General features: G+C 51.3%; 1 long non-coding RNA gene across 1 annotated transcript in view; it reads left to right on the plus strand.

Moving 5' to 3' along the window:
• Positions 1 to 2,034, plus strand: part of LOC113606680 (uncharacterized) — a 3,575-nt gene extending 1,541 nt beyond the window's left edge. Inside the window, exon 2 of the long non-coding RNA XR_003427666.1 lies at positions 1,464 to 2,034. This is a non-coding gene — a long non-coding RNA (uncharacterized LOC113606680). The remainder of the gene's footprint in view (positions 1 to 1,463) is intronic.
• Positions 2,035 to 26,939: the final 24,905 nt, after the last annotated feature.

The following is a 26,939-nucleotide window of genomic DNA, read 5'->3' on the forward strand; positions in this document are numbered from 1 at the left end:
GCGCCTCCGGGGCTCCGCTCTCTCCCCTCGCCCCCCTCTGCCGCCCCCCCCCCCCCCCCCCGCTGCCCCTCCCCCCTCCCCCCTGCTGCCCCTCCCCGCTCCCCCCTGCACACTGACTTGCTGCACATGGGGGCTCCCACCTGGGGCCTGGCGATGCCCCTCCCTCCACCTGGAAGCCCCCCCCCCATAGCCCCGTGCTAATCCCCCACCTTCAAGTCCTTGCTCAGCTGTCACTCTGCAGTGAGGCCTACCCTGGCCGCCTTATTGAAAATTGCAACCGTCCACAGCTCCCCTTGCCCTCGCCCGGCCTGACGGACTGTGCCACCATCCACATCCTGTCCGTGTGCCCGTTTCACGGTCTTTATCTGTCTCTCTTGCTAGAGCGTAAAGTCCATGAGACGAGGGGTTATTCTATCTGGCTCATGGCAGTGCCTGGCTCATAGGAGGCAATAAACACGCACTGAATGAACGCATTAATACAAATTCAGTGAGTGAGTTCTAATGGAAATAAGCCATGGAAAGCGAAGAAAGACGTGGATTCCAAACCCAAGTCTGCTGTTTATGTGGTAGCTGTGTGATCTGGGCCTTTCACACTTGAAAGGGGAGAACACGGCCTCGGGTGATCGTGGCGATGGGCCTGCCATCACGCTGGGCCCACGCTCATAGGAGAAATGAAAACACGCCGTCTGGCTCTATTGACTGCATACAGCAAGGAGCTATTTGGGCTGGGAAAATAACTAGAAGTAGGGAGGTCGATAAATAGGGGGTTACAGTAGAAAGAAAGAGAAAGCACACTCAGTAACCCCATGCCTGGGGAGGGGAAATACGCCCTCCCCACAGTTAATCAGCTCCGCCTCGCAGCAGCAAAGGAGCAAAGAGGTTCAGAGCCATTAGACCTGTTCCACAGGGCAGCGTGGAGCTGAGCCTGACTGCCCCCCCCCCCGCCCCGAACGCCCCTTCTGTCCCCGATTCCCCAGCAACCTTCACCTGCCAAGAGGAAAACCGAAATATTCAGCTAATGTTCTCATGCTGTCACTCTTCACCTCTCCCGTCGTTCCGAGCTTCTATTAATAGACTGCATTTGGGGACCCAGAGGGGCACACCCCTTGCAATAGGCTCGAATTTCAAAAGTCTCATTTTGAAAATGGTTGATGAAATTGATTAGATTTCGTATTCCATCTTTCACTGAGAAATTCACATTATCTAGACATGGTGCCTATTATTCAATTTGTACATGGAAACCCAAACTTCCTGCCTAATTTTGGTTGTGTCATGCTGGGTTTTTTCTAGTGTATAATAACGCCATCAAAGTGAAAACTATGGAAGTTCAGAACAACACCCCAAGCCCCTGAAACCTGACGTGACACTTAAATTTCCAACCAACCTTCTAGAATTCCACTTTTCTTCCTTGGTTTTATGCAAATTCCAGATGCTGAGGATTTATTTATGTGTTTCTTTAATAGCTTTTCCTTGAAATGCAGAGAAAGAGGCTCTTACGTCTTCCTCCGGTGTCGCTGAATCCCAGCTGGCGGGTGCCTGATATGTGATGCTGAACGGTGACAGTGACCTTGGCCCGCGGGGAAAGCCCGAGCTTGAGAGGCACTTAGGCGCAAGGGACCCAGGGTGATTGTGTCCCCCAGGTAAGGAAGCAGACGAATGTGTCCTGTGTGTCATGTATGAGCACAGATCCCATACTCCCCGCAAAGCTAAATCATTATTCGTGAAGCGCTTGCATCGGGAAGACGCTCAGGGCACATGTGTATTATTCCAGCTGGACGGAACGCACAGAGACAGGACTGAAACTGGAGGGAGATAGTTGCGTGCTGTCTTTCTCTGATGAGCTTTCATGAGTAGACAGGCGAGGACGATACAAAGCCCTGAATCATCGCATGACGACACCGGGCCGACAGGCAGAGCTGGTTTGCTGCAGGCCCGGAGAGTCCTCTGGGCTGAGATGTAGTCCTCAGTGTTTCTGGTTGTCATCTTCCTTGTCTTTTTTTTTCTTTTAAATTAATTATTTGTTTATTTAACCTCTTTATTGGAGTATAACTGCTTTACAATGGTGTGTTAGTTTCTGCTGTATAACAAAGTGAATCAGCTACACATATACATATATCCCCATATCCCCTCCCTCTTGCGTCTCCCTCCCCATCCCATCCCACCCCTCTAGGTGGTCACAAAGCACCGAGCTGATCTCCCGGTGCTATGCGGCTGCTTCCCACTAGCTATCTACCTTACATTTGGTAGTGTATATATGTCCGTGCCTCTCTCTCACTTCGTCCCAGCTTACCCTTCTCCCTCCCCATGTCCTCAAGTCCATTCTCTACGTCTGCATCTTTATTCCTGTCCTGCCCCTAGGTTCTTCAGAACCACTTTTTTTTTTTTTTTTTTAGATTCCATATATATGTGTTAGCATATGGTATTTGTCTTTCTCTTTCTGACCTACTTCACTCTGTATGACAGACTCTAGGTCTATCCACCTCATTACAAATAGCTCATTTTTGTTTCTTTTTATGGCTAAGTAATATTCCATTGTATATATGTGCCATATCTTCTTTATCCATTCATCTGTTGATGAACACTTAGGTTGTTTCTGTGTCCTTGCTACTGTAAATAGAGCTGCAATGAACATTTTGGTACATGACTCTTTTTGAATTTTGGTTTTCTCAGGGTATATGCCCAGTAGTGGAATTGCTGGGTCATATGGTAGTTCTATTTGTAGTTTTTTAAGGAACCTCCATACTGTTCTCCATAGTGGCTGAACCAATTCACATTCCCACCAACAGTGCAAGAGTGTTCCCTTTTCTCCACACCCTCTCCAGCATTTATTGTTTGTAGACTTTTTGATGATGGCCATTCTGACTGGTGTGAGGTGATACCTCACTGTAGTTTTGATTTGCATTTCTCTAATGATTGGTGATGTTGAGCATCTTTTCATGTGTTTGTTGGCAGTCTGTATATCTTCTTTGGAGAAATGTCTATTTAGGTCTTCTGCCCATTTTTGGATTGGGTTGTTTGCTTTTTGATATTGAGCTGCATGAGTTGATTGTATGTTTTGGAGATTAATCCTTTGTCAGTTGTTTCATTTGCAAATATTTTCTCCCATTCTGAGGGTTGTCTTTTGGTCTTGTTTATGGTTTCCTTTGCTGTGCAAAAGCTTTGAAGTTTCATTAGGTCCCATGTGTTTATTTTTGTTTTTATTTCCATTTCTCTAGGAGGTGGGTCAAAAAGGATTTATGTCATGTGATTTATGTCATGTGATTTATGTCATGGAGTGTTCTACCTATGTTTTCCTCTAAGAGTTTGATAGTGTCTGGCCTTACATTTAGGTCTTTAATCCATTTTGAGTTATTTTTGTGTATGGTATTAGAGAGTGTTCTAATTTAATTCTTTTACATGTAGCTGTCCAGTTTTCCCAGCACCATTTATTAAAGAGGCTGTCTTTTCTCCATTGTATATTCTTGCCTCCTTTATCAAAAATAAGGTGACCATATGGGCATGAGTTTATCACTGGACTTTCTATCCTGTTCTATTGATCTATATTTCTGTTTTTGTGCCAGTACCATACTTTCTTGATTACTGTAGCTTTGGAGTATAGTCTGAAGTCCTGGAGCCTGATTCCTCCAGCTCTGTTTTTCTTTCTCAAGATTGTTTTGGCTATTCAGGGTCTTTTGTGTTTCCATACAAATTGGGAAATTTTTTGTTCTGTGAAAAATGCCATTGGTAGTTTGATAGGGGTTGCACTGAATCTGTAGATTGCTTTGGGTAGTATAGTCATTTTCATAGTGTTGATTATTCCCATCCAAGAATATGGTATATGTCTCCATCTGTTTATATCATCTTTAATTTCTTTCATCAGTGTCTTATAGTTTTCTGCATATAGGTCTTTTGTCTCCTTAAGTAGGTTTATTCCTAGGTATTTTGCTCTTTTTTTTGCAATGGTAAATAGGAATGCTTCCCTAATTTCTCTTTCAGATTTTTCATCATTAGTGTATAGGAATGCAAGAGATTTCTGTGCATTAATTTTGTATCCTGCTGCTTTACCAAATTCATTGATTAGCTCTAGTAGTTTTCTGGTAGCATCTTTAGGATTCTCTACGTATAGTATCATGTCATCTGCAAACAGTGACAGTTTTACTTCTTCCTTTCCGATTTGTATTCCTTTTATTTCTTTTTTTTCTCTGATTGCTGGGGCTAAAACTTCCAAAACTATGTTGAATAATAGTGGTGAGAGTGGGCAACCTTGTCTTGTTCCTGATCTTAGCAGAAATGGTTTCAGTGTTTCATCATTGAGAATGATGTTGCTGTGGGTTTGTCATATATGGCCTTTTTTATGTTGAGGTAGGTTCCCTCTATGCCTACTTTCTGGAGGGTTTTTTTTTTTATCATGTTGAATTTTGTTGAAAGCTTTTCCTGCATCTATTGAGATGATCATATGGTTTTTATTCCTCAGTTTGTTAATATGGTGTATCACATTGATTTGCATATATTGAAGAATCCTTGTACTCCTGGGATAAACCCCACTTGATCATGGTGTATGATCCTTTTAATGTGCTGTTGGATTTTGTTTGCTAGTATTTTGTTGAGGATTTTTGCATCTATGTTCATCAGTGGTATTGGCCTGTAGTTTTCTCTTTTTGTGGCATCTTTCTCTGGTTTAGGTATCAGAGTGATGGTGGTCTTGTAGAATGAGTTTTGGAGTGTTCCTCCCTCTGCTATATTTTGGAAGAGTTTGAGAAGGATAGGTACTAGCTCTTCTCTAAATGTTTGATAGAATTTTCCTGTGAAGCCATCTGGTCCTGGGCTTTTATTTGTTGGGAGATTTTTAATCACAGCTTCAATTTCAGTGCTTGTGATTGGTCTGTTTATATTTTCTATTTCTTCCTGGTTCAGTCTTAGAAGGTTGTACTTCTCTAAGAATTTGTCCATTTCTTCCAGGTTATCCATTTTGTCGGCATATAGTTCCTTGTAGTAATCTCTCATGATCCTTTGTATTTCTGCAGTGTCAGTTGTTACTCCTCCTTTTTCATTTCCAATTCTATTGATTTGAGTCTTCTCCCTTTTTTTCTTGATGAGTCTGGCTAATGCTTTATCAATTTTGTTTATCTTCTCAAAGAACCAGCTTTTAGTTTTATTGCTCTTTGCTATCATTTTGTTCATTGCTTTTTCACTTATTTCCGATCTGATCTTTATGATTTCTTTCCTTCTGCTAACTTTGGGGTTTTTTTGTTCTTCTTCCTCTAATTGCTTTAGGTGTAAGGTTGGGTTGTTTATTTGAGATGTTTGTTGTTTCTTGAGGTAGGATTGTATTGCTATAAACTTCCCTCTTAGAACTGCTTTTGCTGCATCCCATAGGTTTTGGGTCGTTGTGTTTTCATTGTCATGATGATGTCTTCTTTTTTCCTTCTCTTATCTTCCCTTCCCTTCTCTTCTCTCTCTTTCCCTCTTTTTTCCCAGTCCTCTCAGACCAGGCATCCATCACCCAGGTGGAGGCTGGAGAGCCAGGCTGGCTCCGTGGACATGTCCCCGTGGTCGGTCCTCCTCCAGGGGTGGTCAGGGAACCACAACACGGGAGGAGCTGGGCGCTGACCTGGGCTGACTGGGCCGACCTTGGGCCAGGCTGGCTGCACTGGACCAGTCCCTGGGCTGTGGGGGCCACACTGTCCCTCAAAGGATGGGCTGGGATCCCTGGATGCAGCGAAACCACTTTGAGGCCCGAGGAAGGGGCTTCCTGGGCCCAGTGGCCCGGTGGAGGGCTGGTCCTGGAGACCCCAGGGACCACTGACACCTTCCTTGTCTTTTTAACAAGAATTCCTCCTCCTTTGGCCAGGCCTGCACGGAGAGGTTGTGGGAGGTGGAGTGAGCTGAATCGGAATGCAGACAGAGAGCACTGACTTAGCCCCGTGTCTGGCACATGGTGGCACCGGACAAGCCCTCATGGGCACCACCCCACCTATTCCCTCAGGAGAGCCTTCCAGAAACTCTGGGAAACGCTGGCTGTCCAGTTCCTGAGTCGATGGCCTCCTAGCCACGTTGTTGGGTAACCTAGGGGTGGTCCAGAGTTTCTTTCCTCTTTAATCCTAAGGACACACTCTTTTAGAAAACAAAGCTCCTTTTGCATAAAAAAGTAGTCATTAACTAGTCCTAAGCTAACCTGTTAGGAGACTTCAAGGACTTGTTGGGAGAGAATGCCTTATTTGGAACAAACATATCAAGGGAGGGTTCTGATGTTCACACCCGATGTACCGTGGATGTGATTGAGTTTCATTCTTGCAGGAACGTGCCAGGTGAATTCCAACCCGTGCACATGTAATGCATTTGCCTAAAAGACAATCAGGCAGTTTCCAGGTGCCCAAAGCCTCCCTGGCACTCGGAATATGACGAAGAATGGGATGTGGTCCTGTCTTCAGGGCCCCTCCCTCCCAAACCCCATCAGACCCGCCCCCAGTCCCCGGGACTCTCAGCTCTGCTCCTCGAGTTCCTGTACCCTCCCCAGCACCCGCCCCACCAGAGCGGTCAGCCCTACACCTCACTGCTGTCCATGAGGGCAAGTCCTCAAGGGCATAAAGCAGATGCGCCGTTTGTGTATCTTTGAAAGACTTTTCATGTTAATAAACTCTCACATCAGGAAAATAAAGTTCTTGGGGTGGCCCCAGGTCCCAGCTTTTTAATGAGCCAATATTGTCACCACATCTGCTGCATGTGGTTGGGACTTGCTGTCCTGCTTCCCATTTAAGTTGCTGGACTTTTATAGACGTGCGTCTCATGTTCTCAATTAGCTCTAAGCTTTTAAAACTGGGACTGCGCGATGTCACACTCCTCATTTTATCCCTCCCGCACTGATCATGAAGGAACGAATGAATGGGCTTGCGAGGGAATTCTTAGACCCCAGGGTACCTGCACAGTTTTCTCTGGATCAGAGTTTAGGAAATCAGGGTTATTGATGCTAATGGCTCCCTTCTCTCACTTCTTTTCCTTTCACTAGTGTGGAGAACACTGGCTTTAGGGTCAGGCCGGCCCGGGTCTAAATCCCAGCTCTGAGCCTTGTGCGCTGTGGCATCAGGTCAATCACTTGGCCGCTCTGAAACCTGCTCCCCCCCCCCCCCCCCCCCTTCCGTCTCTCTCCCTTCCCGGGTTTTAGCACTGAAGTCAAGGCCGACCCAGGACGCTTTGGAAGAGCCCCCTAAACCTGTCGGATGAGCAGCCTGCCCATGCCTGCACCCCTGCTCTCTCTGTCCCCAGGGGATAGTAGGAAAAGTGGGGCTCTTCCCGGGCCACGGGGCAGGTGCCCAATGCTCTGGCATAATCTATTCTTGGAGCTGGGCCACAAAACAGGCCCAGGAGAAGGTGCAGACGGGGTCATCCTACAAGGAAAGAAACATCCAGGTGAAGCTCAGTACGTGCTCCCAAGGGTGCCGGCCTGGGAAGGCGCAGCCTGGATAAAATACTGGTGCTTTGGGGCATCTGCTGGCTGTGCGGGGCTCCTGGGAGAGGGAGGCGGCCCTGGTGGGTGGGGCGGGGGGCAGTGGGTTAGGGAGCCTGGGTTGCCTCTGGGATATTCCTACAGCCACTCAGGTGACATCTTCTGGGGTGTAGAAAGGTTTTCAGGGGATCCCTGGCCACACATGCATCCTCAGTGACTGTCCAGATGCTTTAAGCTTTCGGCCAGTTTTGAATTGGGGCCTTCTGATTGCCGTGTTCTTGCTGGTTTGCTGAGGGGTTCACGGGTGACGTCCAGTGGCCCTGGCACCCGCCCGAGGCCAGTGACACAGCTCCGCCCATCCACAGTGTCTGAGAAAACGGGCTGCTCCGGCAGAGGCCAGCCCGGGAGTCCTCCCCAGCCCTTCCTTCCAGAGGCAAACAGCCGGGGTGACACTGACCTCGTCTGGCGCAGCCGCCGCCCTAGCGCGCAGCAGTGGTATCACCGCTCAGCCCCCCAGTGCCGTAGCGTTTTCCTTGTCACCGCCGTGCAGGCACCTTGACAGGATAAGTTAGCAAAATGCCACGGCTCTCAGAGCGCGACACTCCAACCACAGCTTCTGAGCCTGGCTTCACGGTCCTTAAAATAGAACCAGGTCCCCGTGGTCTCCGGGCTGTCGGCGCCGCCTCCTCAGAGATGATTATCTGAGAACCCGGCTGAGCTGAGCCACGCCGGCCACTCGTTCCAGACGGTGCCGGGCTCAGCAGAGCCCAGCAAGGTCACCCAGCAGACCCCGAAACACGCGTGTCCCCGAGCCTTCACCCCAGAACTGCCCATATGGCGGCGCCCAGACTGGTGAGCAAAGAACGTGGCACCGACGGTTCCCGAGGTCGTGTGGTTTCTTCTGTGGTTGTCGCTATGGCAACGGATAACTGATGAGAAAACAGTAGCGCCTCCCAGACATGCTTGCTGTAGAGCATTCATTGTAGAAGGTGTAAAAATGTACAAAGTGGAAAAGGTCACCCTAAAGCCCACCAGGTGGAGAAAACTATGACCCACACCTCCATGCTCTGGAGAGTTTTCTAAAAGTGTATTTAGAGCAAAATTGAGCAAAAATCTTAACACTGATCAGTATTTTCCTGACCAACTTTGTGTTCCTTTTTGCTTTGGCAACTAGGAAGCTCTTGATCAACTTTTCAGCCCAACTTCAGGAGTGGGGAAGAAGCTTCCTTAGATTTCTTTTGTTTGTTATTCTTCTCCCTGGTCTTATTTCACTGGGTTACTTTTTTCTTTCCCTTCCCTCTGAGTTCTTTATTTATGTTTTAACTTTAATCTTATAATGTGCATTTTCTGTAAACGTCATGCAATAAAATAAAACAAAGTTTTGCTCAAACAAATTCGAGTGAACCAGGGAGAAGTGAAGGGAAGAAACCACCCCGAGACTGTTTAACACCTTGAAATTCATTTCTATTTACCATTCCTCTCTTCATGTCTTGAGTATTTATGGCAGACCCAGGACACTTGGGTCCACACAGTGAGGAGGGAGCTGCCATGGGAGCCCCGGAAGAGGTGTAGGCTCATCTTTGCGTGAGGGGTCGGGGGACGCGGCCAGATGGGGGGAGCTTGTCCTTGAAATCAGGAAGGAGGCCTGGAGGGGACAGATGTGATGGTGGAGAAAAGGCCCGTCCGAGGAGGTGACATCTGATCCACAAGATGAACTATGAGAAGGAACTTTCTTGCTCTTCCAGAAGCTTCTGGAAGTTTCCTGAGGTCACCCTCAGGAGCTCGGAGGTGTCTGAAGCTGTCAGGGCCACACCAGGAGTTCTGATGGCAGTGGTCCTGTGCCCCCAGGGAGGTGGGCAGAGAGGAGGCCGCCCAGTTACCTCAAGCACAGGCTGCCGGAGGGGACCACGGCAGCTCCAGGCCTCAGCCTGGTGCCCGGCCATGTCCTGAGGACTGAGGTGGGCCACCTTCAGATGCTTCCCAGAGACCCGGGGAGCCTCCCCGCAGAACCCAGAGAACAGCCCGAAAGAGCCCAGTGCCCTGGGAGCTGCCCGCTGGGTGAGGGGCTGGGAGGGACGTTCACACGCTCTCCCTTCACCCTGGACGCCTGGGAGGAAGGAACCCAAAGAGTCACCCGGGGCGGAGGCCGGGGAGGGATGGGCAGCCACCAACCGTGTCACAGACTTGCTGCGGCCAGAGAGGCCTGGCCCGTCAGAGGCAGAGAGAAGGCCGCTGTCCTGCCAGAGGGCAGCACCCAGCCCTGCACCTCTGCCCTGTCGGTGACACCACCCTCCCTGGGCTCTGTCGCTGCCGCGCCCATGCACGCACACCCTCACACTTACACACACACACACACACCCTCCTTCCCCCTGAGCCTGAGCTCTTTCTGGCAGGGGGTGGGTTCTCACAGGGTCACAGGCTCTTGTCTCCAAGGTGCCAACGATGGGACCCCAGGCAGCGTGAGGGCCGGAGCTTAGGGCCAGCCTCCACAGCCCAGCATGGCCCATCCTGGTCTCACAGCAGCTGGGCTCAGGCCCTCACCATGACATGGGGGGTCCCCTGAGCACAGACACACCACAAACACGCCGTGGGCTCTAGCAGCAACAGAAAGAATCTTAGTGGGATTCCAGCTCTTTATGTTTCAGTATGAGTTTGTGTGCTCTGATTTTTTTGTGATTTTTAGTGTGTATCCTTAAGGAGCATCGTGGGCTCTGTTTTTAAAACCTCACATTTCGGGCTTCCCTGGTGGCGCAGTGGTTGGGAGTCCACCTGCCGGTGCAGGGGACACGGGTTCGTGCCTTGGTCCGGGAAGATCCCACATGCCGCGGAGCGGCTGGGCCCGTGAGCCATGGCCGCTGGGCCTGCGCGTCCAGAGCCTGTGCTCCGCAACGGGAGAGGCCACAACAGTGAGAGGCCCGCGTACCGCAAAAACAAAACAAAACAAAAAACCAAACCAAAACAAAACCCCTCACATTTCAAAAGCCACACCTGCTGCTAAAACCATCTATGTTCTTCTGGGTACTCGTAATGAGTAAAGACAAAATGGATTGAACTTATCAAATATTATTTATTAATATTTTCCAAGATAAGTGTTTCCCAAGTGTGGAATATATGACTGGTAATTTAGAAAATAACTTTAGGTAGTCCGTGTATGAATGCTTTTATTTCTTTCTAAAATTTCTTTCACTAAAGTACAGTTGATTTGCAATATTGTGTTAATTTCTGCCTGCGCAGCAAGTGACTTAGTCATACGTATATACATTCTTTGTCATGTTCTTTTCCATGATGGTTTATCCCAGGATAGTGAACAGAGTTCCCTGTGCTCTACAGTAGGCCCTTGTTGTTTATCCATCCTATAGATAATAGTTTGCATCTGCTGACCCCAAACTCCCAAACCATCCCTCACCCCTCCTCCTGACCCTTACCCCCGCCTAGGCAACCACAAGTCTGTTCTCTATGTCTCTGAGCCTGTTTCTGTTTTGTTGATAAGTTCATTTGTGTCGTATTTTAGATTCCACATATAAGTGATATCATACGGTATTTGTCTTTCTCTGTCTGACTTACTTCACTTAGTATGATAATCTCTGGGTCCATCCATGTTGCTGCAAATGGCATGATTTCATTCTTTTTTATGGCTGAGTAGTATTCCATTGTATATATGTACCACACCTTCTTTATACTGAATGCTTTTATCTTAATGGTTGTTTGTTTCAATGTGTACTAGGAAAAGAAAATACTGCAGACTCATGACCTGGTGGTTATTTTTGCTTAAGGAAAAGGCTATACTATGTTTTTAAGTTAAAAAGTGAATCAATTTAAGGAAAAATAAAAGGCAATGATGCTGCAAGTGGTAAGAAAATACGGCTGAAATTATGGGAAAAAATGCAAAAGTTGGAGAACTGTACAGCATGAACAAAACATGTTCTCTAACTGAAGAGCTGATTTCTCACAGTGCACTTTTTTTTTTTTATGGTTCTGTTTTTCATTCCTTTTTCCTGTCATGTCAACATAACCCATGTAAATGGACTGTATTTTCTTTGCTATTGATGCTTTTGGTGTTTGGAAAATCACATATCCTGTTTTAAATTATACTAGTGAGTATATTCAAGATTTCAAAGTAATTCTTTAATTTACACTTTTGAAACAGTGTACAAAGTGGGTTTTGTGTGTGCACGCGTCTGCATGTGTGTACGTACGTGCAGGAGAGAGGCCGTGAAGGACCCTTTATTCTCCTCCCTGCCCCCACACCCCTCTGCCCTCAACTTCTTGACTTTTGTTCATTTAATCTGGGGTTTCTGTTCCTGATAGTTTTGTTGTTCATTTTCTATTTTGCGGTTTTTTTTTTTTTTTGGAACTTGGTAGATTTAGAAGTTTTGCTTTTTTTAAACTGGTCTCAGTGGTCTTGGCCAGTGTTACCATGGATGACTTTCCCTTTCTTGAGCTCATTTTTGCTTCTTATCTCAGTGGCTGAAACATATTTTCAAGTAAATTTTTCCAGGAAGGTGTATTCTTTGTAAGTTCTTGTGGATTTGATATGATTCCTGTTGTTTTTAACTAAATAATCTTTTTGATGAGAGCACAAGAACATGATTTAAACATGCAAGCCTGTCTTTACGCAGGAATCCAAGCTGGACTGGCTTCGAGGTGTGAGGGTCACGTTCTCTCTTCCTTACAGCTCTTTATATGTGGCTTCCTTCCACGCTGGCACAGAGGGCTGCGTCCTAGAAATCTAAGATAATCTTAATTTGTATTTCCTTGCATGTGATTTTTTTTCCTCTTCTGGGTTCTCACGGTGTTTTGACTATTACCTTACCCCACTTTGGGGATATTTATAATGTTAAGTGAGAGGTACTGTATTGCTCTTCACAAATCCTTATTTACAGCTCCTAAACTCAATAGCCAAGGAGACAAAATCATACACTTAATATTTTAATAGGCCTAAGAAATAACATTTCAATGTACCGAGAGTTCTTAAGAAAGACATTCTAAGCAAAAAACACCAGGGCTAAAGCAGCTGTCCATCGATTTCCTATCCATGGGGGACTCAGGGCCTGGAGTAAGAGCCCCGTTGTCAGGGTTCCCTCCACCGGGAAGGTTGGGGACGTTGGCAGTTCATCCCTGAAGCCCCATGAGGCTGTAGCACTCTTGCTTTTATGGTTCTAGGACTGTGGGTAAATGGGTTTTAGCCATGAAAGGAAATAGGTGGTCCTTCAGCTGCAAGAAACAGAAACTCTGACTCAAACTGGCTTCAAAGGAAGAAAGGAAATGTATTACCTCACACGTCAGGAAACGGGAAGCCCTGGGCGGGCGTGGGGTGTGGATGCCGTGACTCAGTGGCTCAGCCCGGCCATTGGTCATCTGCGGCTCTCCATCCGAAGGCCGGTTTTCCCCTGTCGTCAGACGCTGAGGGCTGCAGGCGCTGGGCTGCGTCTTCCACGCCAGTCCCAGGGAGAGGGCCCTGCCCCAGCGTGGGACTGGGAACCCTTCTCTGCACTCTGACGCACTGTTCTCCCTGCAGGACCTAAACTGTGACCAGATGGGGTACCGGCTGTGTGCCCAGAGGCTCATCTCTGGTCCTGAGCCCTAGACCCCAGGGCTGCAGACCCCCGGCTGGATTGGCCCACTGCGCCCCCTGCGGCAGGAAGATGAGATTACATGGGGAGGGGATAGAAATGGGAACAGAATCGTAATTCTGCATCTACAAAAGAAAAACAGACTCACAGACACAGAGATCAGACTTGTGGTTGCCAAGGGGGAGGGGGTTGGGGAGGGATGGAATGGGAGTTTGGGGTCAGCAGATGCAAACTATTGTGTACAGGATGGATAAACCACAGGTCCTGCTGTGAGTACAGGGAACTACATTCACTATCCTGGGATAAACCATAATGGAAAAGAATATGGAAAAGAATACGCATGTATATGTAACTGAGTCACTTTGCTGTACAGCAGAAATTAACACAACAGTGTAAATCAACTAGACTTCAATAAAATTTTTAAAACTGTGGTTCTTTCAGCGGGAGAAAGTGTCTCCTGTGGATGGAGTTGGGGGGGACAGATTGCTCACCCTCCTCCTGTGTTCTAATTGGTGGAGACGAGAAAAAACCCAATGGAGGCTGGAGAATCAGCTCCATGAACAGGGTGAGTGCCTCATAGCCCCAGAGAACGGGGCGCTTTGGTCAAGCGGGACTGGGGAATCTAGCTGGCACCCAGGTTGGGGGCCTCCTACGGTCTCCCAACCTCTAGACCTGGGGTCTGATGTAAAAGCATGAGCTCTGCAGAGCTGGGCCCAGGCGGACCCACCTGGCCGCCCACCTGTGCCTGGACCACAGACCAGGGCACCCACGGCCCGAGGAGTGGATGGCAGGTCCGGGCCCCGAGCAGGAAGCAGGGAGCCCTTGAGGGGCAGAGACACATGGCCAGGAGACGTCCAGTGCCAGACCTGGCGTCTGTGCCGCTGGCTCCTGACCAACAGGCAGGTGCAGAACATCCCGGCCAGTGAGCGCCTCTGTAGGTGGGGACGGGACGGCACCCAGCCCGCCTCCACCCCCTGGACCCAGCCACGTGGCCTTTCCTGGGGATGGTCAGTGCCAGTGCCCCGCTCCTCCCTTGGGCGAGAGCCCGCCTCCGAGGAGACCCCCGTGTCCTCCCTTTCCGACGCCCACTTCCCACTCTCCTGCTCTGTCTTCCGCCCTCCTTCCTCCCATGTGGGGCTCTTGCCCACTCATTCCCTTTCCGTGTCTCTCAGCTGCTGCCTGGAGTGTCCAGCCACTTCTGACCTCAAACTCCGGCAGAGCTCTGATGCAGCAGGTGGTGACCGTCCCCCACGCACATCCCTGTCCAGCAGGGCAGGTATGTTTAGCAAGTCTGTGACCCTCTGCTGGACACAGCAGAGTCTCCAGTTGAGCACTCTCTCTCTGGAAATGGACGGCCTGGGTTCGGATTGCAGTCTTCCTCCCATGTGGACGGACTAGTCCCATGACCTTGGGAAGCCTCATCCCTGCCCTATGTCTCAGTTTCATCACCTGGAGAGGGGGATGTGGGCATTACCTTGTGTAATGTAGTACCATAGGCATTAAATTAAAGAGGGCTCCAAAGCTCGAGAGGCTGTAAACGTCCCACGTACACTGTAATCACTGTCCCTCCTTCAGTCCCTGTGGTGGGGCAGAGTCACTGGGGACCCACATCGAATCCCCTAGCAATGGCCGTTAGCATTGCAGATCCTGGGTGCCCATCGCCCTGACCTGTTGGAAATTAGTGCTGTCTTTAACATCCTTACATGAAAAAGAAGAGAGAAAGAAAGAAAGAAAGAAAGAAAGAGAGAGAGAGAGAGAGAGAGAGAGAGAGAGAGAGAAAGGGAAAGGAAGGAAGGAAGAGAAAGAAAGAGAAAAAGAAAGAGAGAAAGAAAGAGGAAGAAAGAAAGAGAAAAGGAGAGAAAGAAAGAAAAATGAAAGAGAATGAAAGAAAAGGAAAGAAAGAGAAAGAAGGAAAGGAAGGAAGAAAGCAAGCTGGAAGAGGAACAAGAGGAAGCATCCCTGGAGCAGGGACGGGACCATTCACACTCTGGGCCACAGCTCAGAACGGAGGCCCGTGGGCAGCCGTGACTGCGAGAACAGCAGGCAGCAATCTGGGGATGACGGCCCGACGGCCTGGCCTCAGACCCTGATTTGGTCTAATCGTGTGAACGGTCTCCTGTTGTGCGTTCACTGCACCAACCTTTTTAGAGGACTCGATGGACGTGGTGTAAGGGTGGTGATGGCTGTGAAGATGTTATTTAAATCATCTCGCTGGTTTTATTTATCAAGGTAAAAGTCGCTTTGTTCATAAATACTATGATAATTGAAATTAGCTTTGAAGTTATGAGTGCTATTACAGGAGTAAAATTACCCTGCGGCGTACAATCGAAACAAATTCCTTCCCAACACAAAAGGAGCCCTTTGCCAAGTGCGTCTCTCACAGCCCACACCCCTCCTCCCTGCAAAAAGGCCATAGAAAAAACCTTGGCACTGCTTAGATGTGTAAGAGTAATACTCCTGAAAATTCTGGGTAGATAAGCGGATCAGATAAAGCCCGGGGTGTCAGGGTAAATCCTTTCTTATTACAAAGGACAAGAGCAATTTAAAAACTCATATAAAGATAACTTTACAGTAAAAAACCCTCTCTTTATAACGTTTTTCCCCTGTCTGTACAATAAATACAATCTAGTGAAAAAAACAATAGAGAAGTGGGAAAAGATTAGAAAATAAAAATTTCCACAACCACCGTCCTGCCCACATTCCATTCACAGAGCCACAGTCAGAGCCTGCAGATACCCTTCCTGTTTTGTTTCTCTGGGCCTGAACCGAAGCAAAGACAGCACATGAATTAATCGTCCTGAAACTGGATCCTGCTATACATGTGACTCTGTTACCTTCTTTTCCTTAATAATATGTCTTGGGCGTCTTTCCACGTCAGTGACTGCAGATCTACGTTATCCTTTTCAACAGCTGCGTCGTGCGGCTCCACCAGGATCTATGAACCAAGCCGTGGTTGGTCCCCATTTGGGTTTCCCCCAACTTTTGCTATTTTATCCTGTACACAAATCTTTGTGGATTTAGGTGAATGTTTCTGGGGGCACGTTCCTAGGAGTCCATGTGTCCTCTCCAAGCCCCCTCGGAGAATGCAGGAGCGGGCGGGGCTCCGTGGGGCTACACAGGAAACAAAGGGCTTAGTCTGGGTAGCAGCCTGTAGGGTTCTGTTCCCCGGGGCCCAAGAGGCTGGAGGGGGCCCGTACCAAAGAGGAGAGGGGAGGAGGAACTCTGTCCTGCATAAGCACACGAAACGCGGGTTCACTGTGCAAGAAGCCCCTGCGTATTCTAGACCCAGATCGTCCGTCTGCTCTCGTGGCTTTAGCCATTTCTCAAAGTCTGGTACTGGGACCGTCTGGGACACGATTCCCCGGGTTGCAAGTCGGCTCTGCCACCGTGGATCCAGGTGGTTCCCATGAGGACACGGATCTGGGCTCTGCTGTCCATCCAACAGGTGAGTTTACTTTGTACGTTTGCTGCGCTCCTCGCTCCTCGTGGATCTGGACTTCCTCCAGCCACAGCTTTTGTTTGTGCTTCTATTTGCCGTGACCTGCCTTTTGCCTTTCTTTAGGTTTAGTTTTTTACCCCTTATGGAAATGATCAGGTTTTCCGAAATGTCCCCCTTTTCCTTCGGACGCTAGAAGTTGTACGTCCTCCGTCTACCCTTCCTGTGCTGACTGTAAATGTCTCAGCAAGCCCGCTCCGCTTAACAAGACCTGAAATAACCGGTACCCTGGTCTGAAGACCCCAAGGAAGTAGGGATACCTGGGCTGCCATCTCCCTGGTATTGGTCTAGTTTCATATTGTTATTAACTGCCTAACAGTCATTACGGTTCGTGTTATTATGATGATGGATTTTACTGTCAGTGTTTATTTACATTTACCATTGTTTTTATATGCTTCTTGGCCCCATTCCTACCAAATCTCATTTTTTCTCTGGCTCTAATTTTCTTCTTACTGAATGAAGTTCTTCCACAGTCATTTTACGGGGGTCTGCAGGTGGATCTCTTTTGGTCTTTGTCTGGAAATAGCTTCTCTCTCCCTGTTGAACAATAGTTTAGCTCAGTGTTTATCAGTCCAATTGCAGTTGAATTATTGTTTTTTGGTGGTAGTAGTATGTCTTTTTCCCTCTGGTTGCTTTAAAATTTTTCTCTTTGTCTTTGATGTTATTAGTTTTGCCTTGATATGCTGTGATATAACAACAAAAAAATGTACAGGCAGACCTCGGAGATACTGTGGGTTCAGTTCCAGACCACCATAATAGAGTGAATATCAGGAAAAAATGAGTGGCATGAATTTTTTGGTTTCTCAGTGCCTATGAAAGTTATATTTACATTATGCTGTAGCAACTTCTGTCACTTCTCCTAAAACAGAATTCTTTTATGTTCTCCATCTTTCAGAAAATTCTGGTGCGTCTGGAGCCTCTAGTCAGCTGTGATCACCTTCTTGGCTCCGGCTCTGCAGACCCCACTGGTCCCACTGTTTCAAGAAAGACCAAGGGGGGCTTCCCTGGTGGCGCAGTGGTTGAGAGTCCGCCTACCAATGCAGGGGACGTGGGTTCGTGCCCCGGTCCGGGAGGATCCCACATGCCGCGGAGCGGCTGGGCCCGTGAGCCATGGCCGCTGAGCCTGCGCGTCTGGAGCCTGTGCTCTGCAATGGGAGAGGCCACAACAGTGAGAGGCCCGCGTACCACAAAAAAAAAAAAAAAAAAAAAAAAAAAAGAAAGAAAGAAAGACCAAGGGAAGGGAGGGAAGAGAACGAATAAATATTTTTCAAGAAAATAAGAAGGAGAGGAAGGGAAGAGGGAGAGAAAAGTGTAAGTTTTTTGTTCTCATCCAGGGTTCACTGGATTACACAGATGTTTAAGGAAGTTTTCCCCGGGCTTTGATCCCCGAGGTTGTATATGAGATGCAGCCGCTCTGCTGCCTGTGCATACAGGTGACACCTGGGCAGGGTGTGTAATGAGGGCAGGTCTCCTCCTTTCTCTGCGCACGACGTCCCTCCGCCTTCACGCACCTGTCGTTACTGAGGATAAGTCTGAGGCCGGTTGCTTTTTGTCTGTAGATGCTCTGTCTCTGACGCCCAGGTGTCCGTTATGTTTAAGATTCTTTTCTTGCCTCATATCCTTATTCACCTGTCTTGTGAATAGCCAAGTTGTCCTCGGTCCTCCCGCTCTCCCTCTCCTTCTCCCCTCCCCCTCTTTTCCTGATAAGGACCTTCTATAGGTTCCTTGCCGGATGCTCCCCCTATCATCTTCTTGGAACAGGGAAGCTCTATTCTGGCCTCTACTTTCTTCCCAAGAATCTTGTTGCTGATTCTCTATCACTGGCTTCTGTCTACCTGGACCATATTTGAATTATTCCCTTAAATCATGGCCCAAGGGCTGTATATTAAGAACTTGTAAGCTGCGTTTGAAGTCAGCTCTTTGGGGATTTGTTGCCATGGGGAGCTGAGTTCTGGTGATCAAGAGGCTTCTGTCAGACCTCCTGGGTCCTCTGTCACGGAGAGGGGGAGGTGGTGTGCATGGGGGGGTGTGTATTAGGGGGTGTGCATCACGGGAGGTGTACGCTGAGAGCTCTCCTGAGGTTCCCTCGTTGGCGGAGGTCTAGGTTGTCTGAGGCCCCACTGCTCACAGCTCTTTGTTGAGTTCGTCGTATTTAGTGTTTCTGCTTAGCTCACTGTGAGCCCCTGAGAATGCACGAGCCGATCGTTGCTTCACCGCCTTTCAAAGATCAGGGCAGCAGTATTTCAAGAAAGACCTTATTGATTGAAGGTAGACCATTTGGGGACCTGACGTTGGAAGGCCGTTTGTTCCAAGGATATAATGCAGCTGAGAAGACACACATGCAAACTCAGCCAGTAAGAGAGACAGTACGTAGACCCGGATAGAGTCCCCGCTCTGTGTCAAAGGCTCGCATTTAGAATAGTTCAGCGTTAGTTTCTTAATGAGGATAAGAATATGAATTAATCTTATCGAGCTGATTCCAGACCGAGTGTACAGTGCGGTATTTTAAATTTGACCTGTGGCCTTGGTGATGTTGACAGCAAACTTGATGTAAGAAAATGAAGATGCTCTGACCTGATGCTTTATTTAAACGAGAACCCGGCTTGGTGCACACGGCGGTTTCCATGGCATATCATGACGCTGCAAAGCAGAAAGTCTGTTTCGGGTCTTTAAATCTATTCCTAGGTGTGCAGACATGTACTCTGTTGCAGCGGGAGGTCCCGGAGCATGAGCTTGAAGGAAGAGCAGGCATCAGAGAGGGTGGGGAGCCCATCTTGCCTCCGAGCAGACAGGTGAATCCACAAGTGTGGGTGGTGACAGGGTGAGGGCTCCAAGGCTCATCTCACTTTCTGTCCGCCGAGCAAAGTGTTCAAAGAGTCCATTTAAACTCTGAACAAAATATCACCTTCAGAAGCTCAGGAAGTGATTGCGTACTTAAAGCTTGGTATTCGCCATTGATCCAGGAAATCTGGTCGGTGGTTAAGTGATCACTGAAAACTAGGTTTGCACAAATGTCCTCATCTGGTGCCTGAAACTCCCAGTGCCTGATACTGACTTTTCCTGTTTTCTGACCCGTGTGGTCAGCAGCTGGGGCCCCGTGAGTGCACACGGAGCGGGTGGGGGGGCTCTCAGGTGAAGGTTCGGCCTCCCCCTCAGGGCCTTGTTGGACAGTGCTGGCTCTTGGGGGTCCCCCAGGGACCACGCGGCCAGGAGAGCCTGGACTTCATTTCTGAGCACATCGCTGGGCCGCTCAGAAGGCAACGCCCCTCCTGCCGTGACCGCAGACGCTCTCCTCTTAAGTACAGATGGAGCTGTGGCTCCCCCGACCCCAGGAACTGTAGGCCAGCCCTCGGGATTTGGCCTGGACGTCGTCTCTGCCCACCTGCTGCGCAGCGCTGAGCGGTGTGGCCTGGGCGCGGTGCTGGCTCCCTGGAGCCGCGTGGCAGCAGGACGTGATGCGGCCGCCTCGCCTGTAAACCGTCACAGGTGTGGGTGTGCAGAGCAGGTCGCTGTCCTTTGCACGGAGATGCACAGGCGTCCACATCAGCACCACGGACGCACCCAGTCCGGGGAGAACCTCATCGTCTCTGACCCAGAGACCTTCAGGGCTGGCAGGGCTGCGGCCGTCCTCGGGGGACAGAGGGGATCAGAGGGGCTGCTGAGCCAGAGACGAGACGGCCTTCAATGGGTGATCTGCGCTGTGATTCCCGGCTCTGATTAAGGGAGGTCTCAGAATCAGAGCCTGAATGGAGGGGAAGTAGCTCGACCAAACGCTGCGATGACTTAACGGGAAAGGGCTGCCTGAGCAGCCTGGCCCGTTGACTGCAAGCCTTGTGGATGGGACCGTGGAAGCAGTCTGACTTTTCCATAAATCCCACTGTCTGTGTGCTCTTCCTCTGGGGGAGCTGCACGACAAGGCTCTCTCAGCAAAGGCTGCAGGAGTGGCAGAATGAGGGCATGGCTGGGACGGAGCCCCAGTTTCCAACCTGAGCCTCCGCCGTGCACGGTGCCTGGAGAGAGGCCGAGCGTCATCTGCAGGGCATCTGGAGCCAGTGCAGCTGGACGGGCAACGTGGCGCCCTGGCCAGGGTGACGCCCCATCTTGCCAGTAGGAGAGGAGTCTCTCACGGCAGCCACCCTCCAGGCAGGGGCCCAGGGGAGGACACCCGTCCTCACCTGATAGCAGGGTCTGGTCTGCGAACGTCACCACGTGGGGACAAGCTCCACCACCAAGTACCTAAGTGAGTTCACAGCTCAGACATGCCATGGACCCTCAGATGGGAACACACGTGTCTTTCCAGGGACACTAGGGCGTGCAGGTGAGGGGATGTGTTCCACCCGTGGCAGAAGAGGGAGGGCGGGCGTGGACCCCGGCAGAGCGGGGCTCCGTGGCTCTTTCTCCTGGGAAGCCCGAGTCCTGAGCGGAGCTGCCCTCAGGGCAGCTGAGGGCATGCGCCCACCTCCTGCCGTGTGTGCGTGTGAGATTCAGTGCAAAACAGACCACCCCCGTGACACCACAGGGAGGGGAGTCCAGGCGAGAGCCCGCGCTCCTGAAGGTTGACGGCAGGAACGCCTGGAGGCACTGTCCCAGACCCTTCAGCACCCCTGTGACACCGTTTCATTCCAAGGTCCCTTTCCACGTTGCTGACCCGGTTTCTGAAAACCGTCTGGATGTCTCGAGAGCCGATCCGGCCTCCTTCTGTCCTTTTTCCTGGATCCTCTCTCGTCATGGAACCTGCGCTCTCGTCTGAAGGTTCAGGGTCCTGGATCGCAGGCCGCCCGAGACGCCTGCCTTCCCAGTGAATCCCCCGCAGTGCTGGCGGGTTTTGCAGATGCCAAGCTAGACCCTGAGCAATGTGACCCTCCCTGCTGTGGCACCAACCCCCGCTGGTTCTGCCGTGTCCTGGCATCTGCCCCACTTACCAGGACAGAAACCTGCTTCCCACGTAATCATGAAACCCATGGCTCGGGCCACGGAAAAGGAGGTGATTTCAATGAAAGCCCGGCAACCTGGAGCCACACGCCTGCAACGAGGAAGGACGTCTCAGGCATCTTTGATTCCTCTTCCTCTGGCTTAGAACGCAGGCTCCCGGCCTTTCTCTGCCCTCGTTCTGGGGAAAAAGGGTGGCCCTTCCTCCAGATCCCACGTGCACGCCACATACACACACACCTAGGTGTACACACATTCATGTACATGCGCACATGTGAATACACACGTGCACACACACATGCACACCCACCCACATATACGTACACACAAACGCACATTCATACTTGCACACTTGAATACAAACCTTACATGTTCACATACACTCACACCTACACACAAACACGCACTCTCACACACACCTATATTCACATACACACACTCACGCACCATCACATCAGTCACTTCCCAGCTCAGTAAGTGAAACGTTTCCTGCTCTTGACCATGAATGCAGGGAAGCCGTGCGGAGGGGCCGTCCTTCTCCGCATCACATCTAACTGTGCGCTGCCCGGGCCACAGGGCACAGGGGTGCAGGGACGGAGGGGTGGGGTGACCAGGCACCTGTGTCCTTCCTGGTCCCTGCTGGGTCGGCGGCTGGCAGGGCCTCGCCCACCTCCCGTGTGCCTCCCCTTCCCGCCTGACTTCGAGCTGACCCAGCGGCAAGGAAGGGGCGGCCAGCGGCCCTGCTCCATCACACACATTTGCTTACTTACCCCATGCTGGCCGCCGCCTGTGGGACACGGTTTCTGCCGTCAGCGGGTGAGGCGCTTCCCAGGAGACAGGACCTGAGGAACCTGTGGTGACTGTGGGAGCTGCCTCCCACCCCAGTCTGGAGGGACGCTCCACCTCTGATGCGTTAACACGTCGGACGAAGGGGAGGAGGTCCCCTTGTTTCCAGGGCCTCCTGGGCACCCACTTCTTTCCTACCTTGGTCCCTGCGAGGAGGGAGTGAGGAGGAACCGGGTCAGGACGGCGAGCCCTGTGGGACCACATTTGGAGGGTAACTGAAAAAGCCCCGAAACGAAGGCGCGAAGTTTAGGGAGACAGAAGCCGGAGACGACGCCTCCTCCGGAAGCTTGAAACCCAGCTTAGGAGACAAGAAATAAAACACTGAAAAGTCAAAGAAGAGAGACAGCTCTCAGAACCACAACGGGCCGCGGCCCAGGCAGGCCGTCCGGGGTGACGGGCGACTGACCGATGCGCAGGGCCGGTAGCGGCCACGGCAGCCGGGCAGGTAGAGCCCACGCGGTCGCCCTGCCACCCCTGCAGCCAGCACTGGGGCTGAGCCGCAGCGGTGGATGCGGAGGGGCTGGGAGAGGCGTGGGGCCTGGCCGCGTGCAGACCGGTGGGACCGAACCGTGGTGGCCCCTGTGGTCTCCTTGAGGTGACTGAGGACTCACCCCGCAGTCCTGGTCATTCACACTGTTTCCCCTTCTCTCTGGCAAGCGTCTCGGAGAGCAGGTCCCGTTCACTGAAATCAGAGGCTGCGGTGGGTCCATTGCTCACCCCACCCAGCGTGAGGGAAAGGGTTCATTTCTTCTCTCTAAGACTTTCAAATACTGTTTTTCAGGTGTTTCCACTCCTGGGTGTGGGGTTAACTTCCATCAGAAACTGCTGAACTTCCTAGATGCGTTCTTGAGAAGCCAGAACACGGCATGAATTCATAGACACAAGCGTGCATCTCGCTGACGGTTGTATTGCAGTGACGGCGTGCGGCGGCCCGCAGAAGGGGCAGCTACTGGGGTTCGGATGTGGAGCCGGAGGTTCGCTTCAATGCACACGCCTTGAGTGTAGGACTGTCTTTTATCTGCCCTAAAAACGGATCTTTTCTCAGGAAGGGATGTGCTGGGTGGTGGTAGGACTTATGTTGGTGGAAAACCCAAACAGAACAGGACGCTGAGCTGGCTGGCTCATCAGGGCCCCGGTCTCTGGCCTCGCCTCCTGCCTGCTCTGTCTCCTGTTTTCCCACATGTTCAGCACAGCGGTCACTGTCCCTCTTCTCCCTTCAGTAGGCGCCGCCACGAGTTCTTCGTTGTCAACCGTGAATTCTTAAACTGCATCAGAGACTGGGGACCAAATTTACATTTCCCACTAAGTCAGTTAGTGAAGGCGGACACCACCAACACGGAATGACAAATGTGGACTCGTGTGTATTTCATGTTGGGCAGAACCCTTTCGTGGTGTCGCTTTGGTGTAGCCAGGAGGAGCTGTCACAGGAAGTTTTTCTCGGAGATGGAGACCGAGTGAGGGCTGAGGGCCAGAGGCCGTGGGAACCGCAGGGACAGGCGTCTGCCCACAATGGTGACAGGCTTCTGCCCCGAGGGAGGATGTAGCACCAGACACTGAAGAAACATTCACAGGAGAGTCTTCTGAGATGGGAAAACCCACACGCCTCCTGTGGTGGACCTTGACCTCCCGGCCAAACAAGAAACAAGGCTCTCTTGTCCTCAAGTCCTGAGAAGTGGCTGGGAGAACACGTTCCGACTGTGAGTGTGGTGCCGAGAAAGACAAATCCTTGCTGGTTTTATTGCAGCGAAAAGACAGGAGCCCTAGGGTCTGGTCATCGTTGGTGGAACCTACGGCCAGCCAGCGAGCCGTACCCCTGAGTTCATGCCCACCTGGGGCAACTCCACCCCGACAAATGCTCCCTGGGACAGCGACCTTGTCATCAAAGGACTTTTTGGATGATCAGTATTTTGTTAATCGAACATATATTTATGATAAAACGAAAATACTAAGAACTTCGTCCCGACTTTTGAAGGACTTGGCAGATTCTGACCAAGTTTGTTTTGAATGAGGAAGGTCATCGCGTATCTCACATCTGTGCATCACCTGGTCATCTAGTAACTGATGAGGCTGGGAAATTAAAGTGTTTTCTCTTTAACCCGGGAGCTGACCGCACAGCACACGGGGAGGCGACTTACTTCCCCTTTATCTGAGCTGTTCATGGGCGCCTGGGCCGCTCCCCGAGTCCCCAGGAGCCCCCCTAGGGCTGGATGGGGCCTCCCCATGCAGGCTCCCCTGAAGCCTCCAGGGAGAACCACCTGGACCGCGGAGACCTCCGCGAGGGCGCAGGTGGCGCTGCCCCATGGCTGCAGCTGAAGCAGGGCTCTGCCAGGTGCCCCTGGCGTGGTGGCTTGCTCTGTTTCTTGCTGAACTGGTTCCATACTGAGGCCTCCCTGTGTCTTCCAGCCTCTGGTCAGCTCTTTCCCTTGGAAACCCAGTTATGGGACCTGAGCTTCATCTTTTGTGTTGTGGGAAACCTAGTCCCCTTCCAAGTATTTCTGAGATTTCTGTGTTTGGAGGGGGGAAGGGGCAAATGGGGGCTCAAGTTCATCCAGATGCTTCCCGGACCAGCCAGCAGGCTCCCCTGTCAAGGGTGACGTTGCTCTGTGTGCTCTCCCCGCAACGCGTCCCTAACACGGAGCTCGGTCCACAGAGCTGCCCCGAGGTGAGGGGTGAAGCCGCCCCAGCGCCCCGAGGTGAGGTGTGAAGCCGCCCTGAGGTGAGGCGTGAAGCCGCCGGCACAGGGCAGGGAACAGCTTCCAACTGCCGACTTAGCATCACTTCACGCCCCCGCCCCCTGCCCCCCATTTCTGCCACAGGAGTTGCTCTGCCTTTTCCCCTGGAGTCCACCCCCCTCCACGCCTGTGCCACCGCCCGGTCCTCCTTCTGGGCTGTGGCTCCGTCTCCCCTGAAGTCGCCGGGGGCTCAGCCTGCGTCTCCCCCGGAGCAGGCTGGTTTGTGTCTCTCGGAGCCCTTCCTGGATGGGCCTGACCCTATTTTCTCACGACCCAGAACTGCTACCCAGCAAAGGGGCCACGTTCCCCAGCTGCGCCACCAGGAGCCCGAGACCAGCTGGATGTCCCTGTCGTGTTTCCTTCAGACGGTCCCCTCACCCTCAGGCTCTCTCCCCAGCTCTCAGCTCTGGAACAAGCCCCGGAGTCACGAGTTCTTTTCCTGCCGTCTCCGTGACGCAAGCTCAGTGGCCGTGACGTCCAGTGGGCAGCAGTGTCCAGGCCACGTGGGCACTGCCGGTCACCCTCTGATGTGGTCTCACCTGGGGCCAACCTGGCAGGGACAGCAAGTCCTCCAGCAGTCGGGGTCCTGACCTGGTTAATCACACCAGGACCTCACGGCTGGGCAATTACCATCGGTGCAGATGCTCTGGGGCCGGGAGGAGACTAACCCAGGCCACCAAGTGTCCTCCAGGCTCTCGGGACCCAGCGTAGACTGGCTTGTCCCTCTCCTGAGCAACACGGGGCTCTCTTAAATGGCCCCCCAGAACCCAGATTGTCCTGGTGGAGCTTCTCATTCCACGAGTTTGGCCCAAATCACTCAGATCGGGTCCCAGTCCACGAATTCTGATTTCTGGAGACTGGTTCCTGCTTCTGCCTGGGGACCACCTGCTTCTGTAACTGACACCGTCTCCGGACAGAAGCCTGCAGGGCTCACGCTGAGGCCTTGTTGACCTCCCTGGGCTCCTACGGGACCTGGCAACACCTCTGGAAATGTGGCTCTGGGGTCTACGTGTGCTGAGACCCAGTGTCGGACAAGGCGGGGGAGCTGGGCTGCCCGTGCACCCCTGGCTGGGGGCGAGTCTCCCCCATTTGGAGGATGTGCCCCTAGAAGAGAGGCGAGGAGGGACCCCAACTGCCGGCAGCGTTGGCAGGCTCCACCCTGCTCCTGCCGAAGGTGCCAGACACAGCAGACGGCTCCCTGATACGGTGTCTGCTCTCCCTGGACAGACAGGAGGTGTTCAGGTCACCAAGAATGATTTCTGTGTTATTCAGTCAGCGCCCCTGGTGCTGGTATAACTGAGGGGCCACTTACAGGAAAGATTTACCGCCTGGGTCTACCCTAAGCAAACGGCCTGCGGCAAAAAAAGAGTCTGAGCTGGCAGAGTGGCCCCCCGAGACTCTGGGTGCCTCGAAATCCTCCCCCAGCGCTTTCCAGTCCCTGCTTGATGGAAGAATAAAGGGTTTGCAGCAGACATTGAGGCTCGCTTCCCTGGGTCCCGGCAGGAGGCGACTGTTTAGGTCTGAGCGTGTGTCACGCCATGGGGGCGGGAATTCATTTCTGAACACTCTCTGCTTGTCTACAGACCCCAGACCACAAAACCCTCAGACCTTTTGAACAGTCTCTTCTCTGTGATTCTTAAAAGGGAGATAATTAAAGACTGATGTGGAGGGTTCGTCTGTAGGAAAATATTCATGCAGTCCCCTCAGCTACCTATGCTTTTCCAGTCGCTAACGTTAATCCCCATCCTTCTGCATCCACTGGCTCTCAGAAAGGTCCAGGCTGCTCGCCAAGGGGGGTGATGGCATCATCGTCCTCAGACACCTCCCTGCCTCGTTTCAAAACATATTCAGTCATTTGTTCAACGTAATCCACGGCATCTGAGTTCACAGCAGCCTCAGAACATGGGTTGCTCTGAATCTCCCCAAATACTGATACAAAG

Source organism: Aethalodelphis obliquidens, unplaced genomic scaffold, assembly GCF_003676395.1.
Source record: "Aethalodelphis obliquidens isolate GAN/ISIS:26980383/991018 unplaced genomic scaffold, ASM367639v1 scaffold3, whole genome shotgun sequence".
NCBI classification, from domain to species: Eukaryota; Metazoa; Chordata; class Mammalia; order Artiodactyla; family Delphinidae; genus Aethalodelphis; species Aethalodelphis obliquidens.